The sequence below is a fragment of the Pinus tabuliformis genome, chromosome 4_1 (assembly GCF_031772625.1).
Source record: "Pinus tabuliformis cultivar Carrire ecotype Pingquan chromosome 4_1, CPIR1, whole genome shotgun sequence".
Taxonomy (NCBI): Eukaryota; Viridiplantae; Streptophyta; class Pinopsida; order Pinales; family Pinaceae; genus Pinus; species Pinus tabuliformis.
This window is the reverse complement of record NC_142303.1, coordinates 617,971,672-617,982,897: the sequence shown is the minus strand read 5'-3', so window position 1 is coordinate 617,982,897 and position 11,226 is coordinate 617,971,672. Positions and strand designations below refer to the sequence as shown.

Here is an 11,226-nt window from a genome sequence, read left to right as displayed (position 1 = left end):
ATTAACATCATCATTAGAGAAAACATAACATTTAACAACACCATTCAACAATGCACAACATCCAAGATAGTAGACCATAGCTTTTTATTTGGAAACCCTTCCAAGATAAAAACCGTCCAACGCTTCTTAATATAGGTCTTCAAAAATTTTACATCAATAGGAAGTTGTAACTTCCAGGATTCTATAGATACAACTAGAAGGAGGACCCAAACCTTGATTTATTATCTCCAATTTAAGGGATACTCCAACGCTCTAGTTTAACAACTCCAACTGGAAGAATGCTCTAACGCCCTAGTTTATAGGCTCCAACCTGAAGGAAGCTCCAACTCCTTGATTTATCATCTCCAACTAAAATGATGCTCCAACGCCCTAGTTTACCAGCTTCAACTGGAAGGATGCTCTAATGCCCTGGTTTACAAGCTCTGACCTTAAGGAGGCTCCAACTCCTCGATTTACCAATTCCAACTAAACAAATGCTCCAACGCCTTTTTTAGGCTCCAACTTGCCCTAGCACCACCCTAAAGTGTTCTTAGGCTCTAACCTAAAGGAGACTCCACTCTCCTTCCTTGCACCACCCTACCACCCTATTCAACAAGCGGACCACGTTTCACAATTTTCAGATTGGATCCACGATCAACATATACCATTGAATGCAAAATATTATAATCTTTAATTCGCTACATAGACTAACATTGTCATTGTCACTACAACTTGCATAAGTAGCTCTTCTTAAGATATATATGATTCTTTGATTGTAATCCTTTGCTAACTCAATTCAACCAGTAATACATCAAACCACTAACTTTTCTCAATATGTATATCAATAATAAACCCTAGCAGCTTACATCAATAACCAATTCACTGTTCATATCTATAATGGTCATCATCATACATATTAGCTAAGTACTTTGTCCTATCAGCAATTCCCTCACACATCTCTTCTCAAGTCACATCAGCTTGTCAACTTACCTTAGCAGTATCAAACCCTAGCATCATATATATATATATATATATATATATATATATATATATATATATATATATATATGTATGTATAAGAAAACCTATGAATATCAACAATAATCTCAATAATTTTTCTCACATTACATATGCCTTTGTCAGACAACTTTTCTCAAGGATCAACCCTGGAACTTCTATTCATATGTTGCAACAAACCCTAACTGCTCAAACTGACATCATTAGCCACTTCCCTATACTTTGTAGCCAAGTCTCCAAGTAGCAATATTCTTTTCATAAAAAAAAGCCTTATGCAAACCCTAAATAGCAACAAAATTCTCTCAACAAGACAGTCTATGGATATAAGCATTGTAAACCCTAACACTCATCGGGTAGCTATTATGACATGCCCACACAAGTCAATAACTTTTCTCAACAATTCTGTCAAACCCTAGAACTAGTAACATTCTGATCATAAGTATTCAATCTGAATAGTAATCATTATCAATGTAGCCTAATTCTTGAAAACATAAACAACGTTAGCAAAATTTAGGACTAACAACACACTAGTAGCAACATATGCAATGTTCATTAAGCCAAACTCTGATTCCCACAACACACTAAGGTAGCAATACAATTTGACCAAAACACATAAACACGCACAAATACACATTGCCACCAAAAAGCCCGACACTTCCAAAATTCTAACCTCTCACAACACTTTTTAACCCAACACACACATTTATCCACTACACTACGATTGCACTTCAAAAGGGGTATACAATTCTTAGATCAACACATTTCATTACAAGGATACATGATCCAATGACACTCAGTCTATGTGCACTAATGCACAAATTCCCATGTTAATCTAATACAATGATGTAAAATAGTCTCTGAAATGTACTGTAAGTTGCACATGTAAGCCATATCACACCTTCTCTTCTCTAATTGGTGAATATATTCAAGTCCAATGCAATGCATCTACACTTTTAGTTGATCTGAATTTAATAGTCAGTATATACCTATCAGTCTTCTATAGGTATGTAGGTACCCATGATTTTAACATCCCATCACTTCATACGTGTAACTCTTCAATCCATCGAACTCATATGAATATTTTATACATCACAAAAGGGTATTGATCTGCTACAATCACAATTTCAATGTAAAACCATCGTTGTCTATCAATTCAACGCACATATGAACACATCACTAATTCAATGATCATTTGACCAAGCTCTATCAATACCTCAATTAATTTGATTGCATGCACTCTTAAGAATCTGCCTCAGATTATAGTGAAATGCACACTAATTTTCTCATATACCCACGCAATGCGCCATACATAAAATTGTACGCACTACATTATAAAAACAACTCCAATCACAGTACAAAATCATGCCCATATTTACCACAGAAGGTAATTCAAACCAACACTGAACCTCCACGAAAAAGTTCCAAAAACGTATCTCATAAAGAAGGCAAAAAGGCCTAAGAAGGATCTCCAAATGGTGTCTGAAAATATCAGTGAATAGCCCATAAAAAAAATGCATGTTTGAATCACTATGTAAGGCCAAACTTAGAGCCTTAAGGTTTGCGTAGAAATAACCTTTATATATGCGATGTCATTTGGCACGCTTTCTATCTAGAGTAGCACGAGAATGGCTCTCCCAAAAATCTAATTCTTGTTGTAAGCCTTCCTTGGTAGGTTTCTTGGTGATAAGATTCCAACAAGCAGGTTCATCATTTTCATTTACTTGAACCCTGAAATTGGTATGGTTGTGCAACGTTTTTCTCAATACGAAGACTAATTTTGACATTGTTGCCAACTTTTGTTGTCTTAATGTACTTGGTGCAACAATAATAGTGATTTCCCTACAAGCAGCTTGAACATTGGTTTTCCTTGATTTTCCAAACATAGAGAATGCCTTTGATATATTTTCATGGACATTCATATGTGTCTTCCTACTTTTAGCATCTTGGATACCTAAAAGCTTTGTCGCATGTTTTAGTTTTTTTATGTTTGATCAACCCATGAAGTATTTGAGCTTGTGCAACAACTGAATTTTTCTGAAAATATTGTTGAATGATGTTACTTACATGATCTCTAACAGTGCAAGCAGGGATAAGCTCCAGAAGGTTCTTTATTGTTCTTGCATCCAATTTTTCTGCAAACCTTCCACCCCTTTCCAAACTGCTTCAACTCCATATTATCCTATCAACTTGAGAGGGCACAACCCATCCTTTTGGCGCTTTATTAGCTTGGTAGGGAACATATTTTCCTCTAGTGGTTGATTAGCTTGACAGGGCACATCTTGTTCCACTAGTGATAATTGATTAATTTGACAGGGAACATCTTGTTCCCCTAGTGGATGATTAGCTTGATAGGGAAAATCTTATTCCTCTTGCGGTTGATTAGCTTGATAGGGAACATATTATTCCTCTAGTGGTTGATTAGCTTGATAGGGCACATATTTTTCATCATGTGGTTGATCATCTTGATATGACACATCTTTTTCCTCATGTGGTTGATCAATTTACATCCTTACATAGTGGAATACAAAATATACTTGTAATTTAAATGAATCATAAGTATTTAATAGTAGACCTACACATGCTTATTTAAGAAATCACCATAGGTGGAAGGTCATGATATGATTGACAGGGTATTCCCCTCATTTTCCTTTGAATTTAGGGATATCCAATGGAAAATTGGTTGGCATGAGGGGGGGGGGGGGAGGCATTGCTAATTACAGAAAATGGGATCAATTGTGGGTTTCGTTAAATCTGGGAGATTTAAAGAAGTGATAATTGGTTTCTTGTTGGTGTTAGCCATGATTTAATGACCTTGTGTGTTGGTGTTGGTATTGATGTTCGTATACCTTGTGGAATAGTATTGGTTGGGGTACCTTGCAAGGTGGGGTTGGTTGGATTATACTGCAGGGTAGTGTTTCTATTTCCCATGGGCTGGTGGGGGGACAGGGGTTGGCTAGAGAGGAGTTAGATCCCAATAAGGTGGCTCCAAGAATGGATGTGCCGAACATAGTGGGTTGGTCCTATCTTTTGCACTAGAATTGTGAGAGACCAGTTACTCCTCCCGATAATGATTGGAGACCTTGTAGGTGACTAGAGTGATGGGTAACCCTTGTGTCCCCTATGGTTCCCTAGTAAGTTTGAGGGAAAATAAGGTGAGGGAATTTTCTTTAGGAAAACCAAATGAATCACATGCATAAGACGAAGCGAATGGTTAATTTTCCCTTTAATTCTAATGTGTGAAACAATCAATAAATTTTGTTTGTGAGGTTTTGTGTATGAGAAAAAATATTAAAATGACATAACATCCATCTTCTCAAGCAGTAATTTGGCCTTGTGAATATTTTAGAGTAGGGTATTGGGGCCACGCCATGAAAGTCACTGACGATGCTTCCAACAACCAAAAACCAACCAAGGTGTTATCTATGATAACCCTAAATAATTTTTTTATTTTGATTGGTCATTATAGATAGGGTTTTTATCTCTAGGTTCATGTGACACTTGCTATAGGGTCCATTAAATGTTTAATAGGGTCATCATAACAAGAAAAGGTCACGACTCCATCCTTTTTGAGGTCATCATTTCACATTAGGTCGGTCTGACACTTTTATAAACTTTCACAGCAAATGCAGTTACGCAAACCCATAATTTGCTACGAAAGTCCCTGACAGTTCCATAGAAAAGCGGTCCTCTCTGACACTTGTCTCGCTATGAAATTTTGTTGCTGTATAACGGTTTATTTGTAAATGATTGTTAGTGACGCAAAATGTACTGATTCATTATACCTCTTCACTCCAGTGTCCTCCACTCCTTTTTATTCACTTTTACCTCTCCCTTTCCCTTTATACCATCTGCTCTTATAAAAAAATTTCACAAGTGTTTTCATAGATCACGGTTTGTGCTGTCAAAACAGGTTTAATCGTGGTCTAGGGGAGGTCTAGGTGTTCTAAATTTAGTGTGTAGGTGAAAAGGAAGCAGCTCACCAACATCTATCAACGTGTTAGCAAGCATGGCCACCAAAAAAACTACAAAAGAGGTGATGTAGTGCGTTATGAGCCCACAAACATGAAACTCCTTGAAGAAGACCCAACTTTTATATAGTGATTTTCTAGTGTGGGGTGTCTTTGATTTTTTCAAAAATTGCAGGGTTTTCATGCACAAATCACTAAGGAAATCACTCTCAATTTCACAGGGGTTGGCACGAAGGTGGGCATCCTAAGCTTGAATGTCTCTCCAGACACAATTTCTCATGCTACTGAAATCCCAAGGTCAGGGTAAACATGGTTTAAATTTTAAAAGTTCTAGTATTGTGATGAATTCTTGAAGGAATAAGATCAAGGGATTGTTATGACAGTGGGCATCCCCAGAACTTGTCTTAAAGAACATTATTCCAAGTTGCTGATGGTTATTCAGAAGTATTTTACATGTGAGGGAAGGTTCTATATGGTCTACCAATACCACTTTAGGTTGTTGCTCCACTTCAAAGGTAAATAGTCCTTATATATTCCTTTTTATCTCTTCATAAGTTTAGGAAAGATGGCTAACAAGGTGCAAGCTAAACCAGATGCAAATAGTACCTCTATTTTTCATCATGGTCTTATCAAATTGTTAGTAGTTGAAGAGCTAAATAGATTGAACAGGGATTGGCTTACCTTTTTGTTCCTAAGTGGATATGAACTAGATGTTGCTACCCCCTCTAGAAAAAATCCAAAATCCAAATCTGTAACCCCTAGAACAGGGAAACAACCTAGAACAGGGAAACAACCTAGAGCAAGACAACAGTCAGTGACAGAGAAGCAACCTATAATTGAATCTTCTACAAGTACTAATAGGAGAATGACCAGAAGACAGAAGAATGAACAAGAACAAAGTGTAAAGAAAGGTAGATTGACTGACATCCTAGAAGCTATAGGCATTGAAGAAGGCCTAGTTGAGAAGCTTGTAGAAGTGACCACAACTGAAACCAAGAAGAAAAGTAAGAGAGAAAATTAGATTTTACTCAAGAAGAATAGAGTTTCATTTTCAGGCCAAGGAAACCTGTCACAAGATCAATGCAGCAAGTTGAGAAGATACCTGAAGCACCATTGAGCAAAACAGAGTTATCAAAGAAACCATTAAAGAAAAAGAAAGGTAAGGAGGTTGTTCAAGAAAAAAGTGAAATAGAAGTCCTACAAGAACAGTTAAGGGAGGCCAGACAAGAAGTGATCAAGACCAAGCTAGAGTTTGATGAATACCAAAATGAAGTGTTAAAGCAAATATATTTTTATGATGAAATTGTAGACAAGTCTAAGAAGATGATAAAAAGGACTCTGCCTTTACACAGGATGCTAGAACATATGTATAAAAGAAATATCTGGTTACATGCAGATATGATAATCCTATAAGGAAAAGTTACAAAACTAGAAAGTCAAATTGAAATGATCCACGCTGAACTCAAGAAGACAAACCTCAATATTCTTGCTGAAGTAAGTGCTACTCCATGATATGGAAAACTTTTCAATTTTGTCTTAACTATTCTTAATTCAATCAATTTAGCCATATGTATAGTTAATATGATATTAGGAGTCATAAGGAGGCATTAAAATAATGGAAACTAGAAAAACTCAAAGTTTTGGAACTTTCATAGCAACTAACCGTAGTGAAGCTGAGAATTTGCCACGAATTTGTTGTAGCTTTCCATGGGGGTTAAGACTGGTCTAAATTTCAGCAAAGGTTATTCTAAAGGCCTATATTTAGCTCATAAAAATAAAAAAAGACCTTAGAACCAACAGATGGAGGAAAAATGTAGCATAGGAGTGTTTTTCAAAGTTGCTACCAAAGTTTGCTACAGAACTGCTGAAAACGATGTTTTACTATGAAATCATAAAAAAACTCTGTTTTTCTGCCTTTTTAAAGTTTTTTGATAGCAGACATCCAAGCTCTAGGAGGATTTCATAAACTCCTATTTTTCAACATGCCAAGTCAACAAATAACCACATCTACATATCATCGAGCTCATCAATACAGTGAGAAAAAAAGGGAAATTAAATTGATGTCTATCAACATGTTGAAGATTTAATGACACTACAACAAATCTAGCATGCAGTTGGCTTCAGTTATCTACATCAACAAAAAGTGGTTATGGTTTTAAAGCTAGTAGAGTCCTAGTTGAGTTCCAACTATTGTAAAATAGAAAATCCCTATGAGGACTGTGTTAGCTAGAAGAAAAGTAGGAACATGTCTCTAAAATAGTGGATTGAATTTGGCCTAGGTGGAAATATATGTAAAGAGATATTTTCTCTATAAATAAGTAGGCTTTCGACTTTAAGAAGGGTTGATGGAGAATGTGAAGAACTGACCTTTTTTAATGTTTTGATCCTTTAATAGAAAATTTGCAAGAACTTTGTTTTTGTACCTGAGATTTATGTCATGGCTCTTATGGGTTTTCATCATGTTGTTTCATGTTTTACATAGTATTTTGATTACTTGGAAATCTTGCCAAACTGCTCCAATTTCCTTCATTTACTATGTATGACCGTGGAAGTTCATTTTTATCAGTTTCAAAGTTATAGATGCGTCAGCTTCCATCAAACATTGTTGTTGGCCATAATTTGTTTTAATTTGACTCCATGCCAAATGGTGGCAGTCATCACATTTTCTTCACCCACAAAACCATAAAAAACAAAGAGATCAGACTTAGTCATCTGTTGTTTGAATTGTTTCAAGAAGATTTGATAAACATTTGAGAGAGCCCTCTCAGATTAGAAGGAATAACTTCCAGTTCAAGTGGTCTAAAATAGTTACACTAGGTTAAAGGTTGAAGCAGCCCAATTCTCTCTAGGCCAGTGATAATACAATGTATAGAGAGGTTTATAGTGGCATGGGGTACTAGGGCTATGTCCTGAAAGAGTTGGTTTCATTTCTAGTAGCCTGAACAAAACCACCTTAGGTGGCTTGTGCTCCCACACTTGCTACCTATAGGGAAATATGCCCTAAGATTTAACCACTAAGTTACCTACATCTAGTGGGAATGAGTGAATCTTAGCTTCTGATTGTTAGTTTTGGACCCAAATTTAATAGCCCTAGTCAAAATTCCATGTAATAAAGTTAGTAAATGAAAAAAAGTAACCAAGGTCATGGGACACATATTCCAAGTTGAATATTTGGAAAAACATCCAAGTGTGGGTTTTTTTTTGGTTTGTTAGAGCCTAGATTTTCCTCAAGCTAAAAAGGCAAGCTTCTAGGTTCAACATCAAACCACGCTCAGCCTCGTAGCTAGCCCTACGAGGACAGGAGAGGGCTCTCTCCGGGTCAATCTCAGTGAAAAGTATTTCAATGAGGCTTGAGATGACTTGAAATGGGAAACTGATTTTAGGCTAGTAAATAGATATGAAAGAGGTAGTTTAATAAATGACTGCGTTTCCTGGGTTGTATAAGACAAAGAGCAGCATAAGCTGAGAAACTAAATCAAAGACACAGAGTGTTTCATGAGGCAAGGTAGGCAAGAAGCTTAGCAATCAAATTTAAAATAATATGGAGCGGAAATACTGTTGAGAAGGCTGAAAAGGGCATATGTGATGAATCCTTTTCAGACGGAAGAAGACACACAGAACATGAACGCTTTCCCAAGGCAAAGCAGTAAAATGGATTCTACCTTTCTTACTTAAAAGCATTCAACTGGAAATGATTATGAATGAACTGTAAAACATCACAAAATACATATGAAACAGTAAGAAGACACTTATGCCAAATTCACACCACATGAATCTCATAAATCAGAGCTGCATCTTTTCATTAATCCTCTGCCAAAATTGTACAATGAAAGCGCTTGTTTTTTCCTCTACACTACTCCCAGAAATTCCAACCCTTTACAAATGATTTTTCAATACAATAAATAGACTCAATCTATGGGAAAACAGATTGACACAAAATGAGGGATTATTTAATCATTATTAACAAAAAAAAGATGAAGAGCCAGCCATCTGTTTTGAAAAGGAGCATCGTTACATGTGAAATCTGTTGATAACCAATGAAGAGGCGGAAACTGTAGCTGTATATCCCTTCTGAATCGTAACTGAAGTTAGAAATAGACCATCTGTTCCTATTTCTTTGCCACGGTAGATGTCTTTGTGGCGTTTGGTCTTTGACCATTCACTTTCTTTTTGTTGTTCACATAAACACTAATTCTTAATAAAAATAACTTTGACCGAAGATTTTGCCTTTTAATGAAGGGAAACAGTCACTGCTCCAAAGAAGTTTGTCTAAAATATTGCAAGAGAAACCAAGCCAGCTTCATTGCATGTAACAGATTAGAAATCTAGCTACCCTTTCATTTGCAGCCAATCCCCGTCCTCGACCACTTCGACCTCTGCCTCTGACACCTCCACGGGCTCGAGGAGCAAAAATTAGTTGAATCGTGTCCATTATAAGTGTTACCGTCTTCAAGCATATTCACCTACCTTCCACATCCTCTAGCTATACCACCTTGCATATTTCCATCAAAACTAGCATTTGTTTGTTTGACCTCATCAATTGGTAATGGAGCTTGGTAACCTGGTGATTTCATATCGAGTTTATTTAGTGGCCAGAGTGATAGATATCATAGAAACATGCCAAGTCATTTCCAGAAGTAGTAGTCCTTCTCCCATAGGCTCCCAAACATCAACTATGCTTGTCGAGCTAATAACTGTGGTTCGATGTAAACCAGGAACCCGTTGTTTTAAGATCCCAGCGACAACAACGATTTTACTTATTTCCTGACCCATTGCCTTCAAGGAAATTTCTAGTGCCTTTTTTTTTGTAAAAGACTATCGGCATAGCTGATGTAATTCCTTATGAGCCCCTGGGTGGTGATACAAATCTCATTCTCATGGATGGCCGACTCAGGTCTTGGCTTCTCGACTCTTTGATATCTGTCCATGCTGGCTCTTTGATGACCTCAAATGCCCTGAAAAATCCGTGCATTTTTGGGCGATTGGAGGTAGTTTGGGTGATTCTCAGGCTTCGTGGCTGTGTGCGCCATGCCCATGTAAAAATACACTGCATGGAGGCGCCCGATGCGCCGCGCTCCTCTAGTGCGCCACGCCACCTGCTCGATGCGCTGCGCCTGGATTTCACACAGAGTTTGCCTTCCAAACAACTGACTTCGCCTTTCCACATTTTTCTTTGGCTTTCACGCTTGTCTCTTGACTTGCAAACAAATTTTATAAACAATGAAAATATCTTAATGTTTCAATAACTTTTATTTTTTGATTTGGAAAAATCACTTTGTAAAGTTTGAAACTTTGACATTTCTCATCAACTCTGTTTTGCTTCCTTTGAATTTTTGAATGATGAAAATCTTCGTCTGTTTGTAGGGATGATTAGCGGTGGACTTTGGCAAAGGATCAGGGTGGCGCTTGAAACATTTCATGACTTTGAAAACTTACAAATTTAAAACCAAATTTGATGATTTCTTCTTCAAAACAGGGTTTTGAAGAAGAAATCATCGGGATGATTAGCGGTGGACTTTGGCAAAGGATCAGGGTGGCGCTTGAAACATTTCATGACTTTGAAAACTTACAAATTTAAAACCAAATTTGATGATTTCTTCTTCAAAACAGGGTTTTGAAGAAGAATCACTCTCGAGCATTATTGATGATAAAATTTTGCAATGGAAACTGATTTGGAAACTCTCATGCGTCTACTGGTATTTATTTGGAAATTTGAAGACTAAATCGACAAAACCCTAGACCTAAAAACTATGAAAGATTTTTTGCTGACCAAAAAACGATCCATGACTATGAATGACAGAAACATTGACGTCGATGAGTTTTGATGAACTTTAATGGTCAGACACACACCAACAAATACATGACATGAGGGAAAAGAAAGACAAGGCTCTTCCGACAGATAATCTATGCTTTCTAATGGAATGCAACCGGACTGTAATGGATGATACACCTAAAGATGAAATGCAAAAAGAGTTTTTGATCTCTGATGGAGGGCTGAACATACCGACTCTAACATGGTTTATTACGGATAAGGAAATCGATAAGGGAAATGGTAAATACTTTCGAAAGGCATGCATTAATTAGCATTTCATTTATGAAAATAATGGGAATTAGGAGAAAAGGAAGGTGAAAGGTCACAGGTTTCATGTTAGGAGGAAAATGAAGGAAAATAATGGAAAATGAAGAAAATAGAGGCCTCATTAATAAAAAGGCTTCTGAGGATTAGTTGGTACCTTTTGTCACTTCAATTTTGAATCTCTCT

At 36.8% G+C, this 11,226-nt stretch overlaps 1 pseudogene; it reads right to left on the bottom strand.

Annotated features, from left to right (window-relative positions):
- Positions 1-9,264: 9,264 nt before the first annotated feature.
- LOC149177533 (uncharacterized) lies at positions 9,265-9,892 on the bottom strand (annotated as a pseudogene).
- Between the last annotated feature and the right edge of the window lie 1,334 nt (positions 9,893-11,226).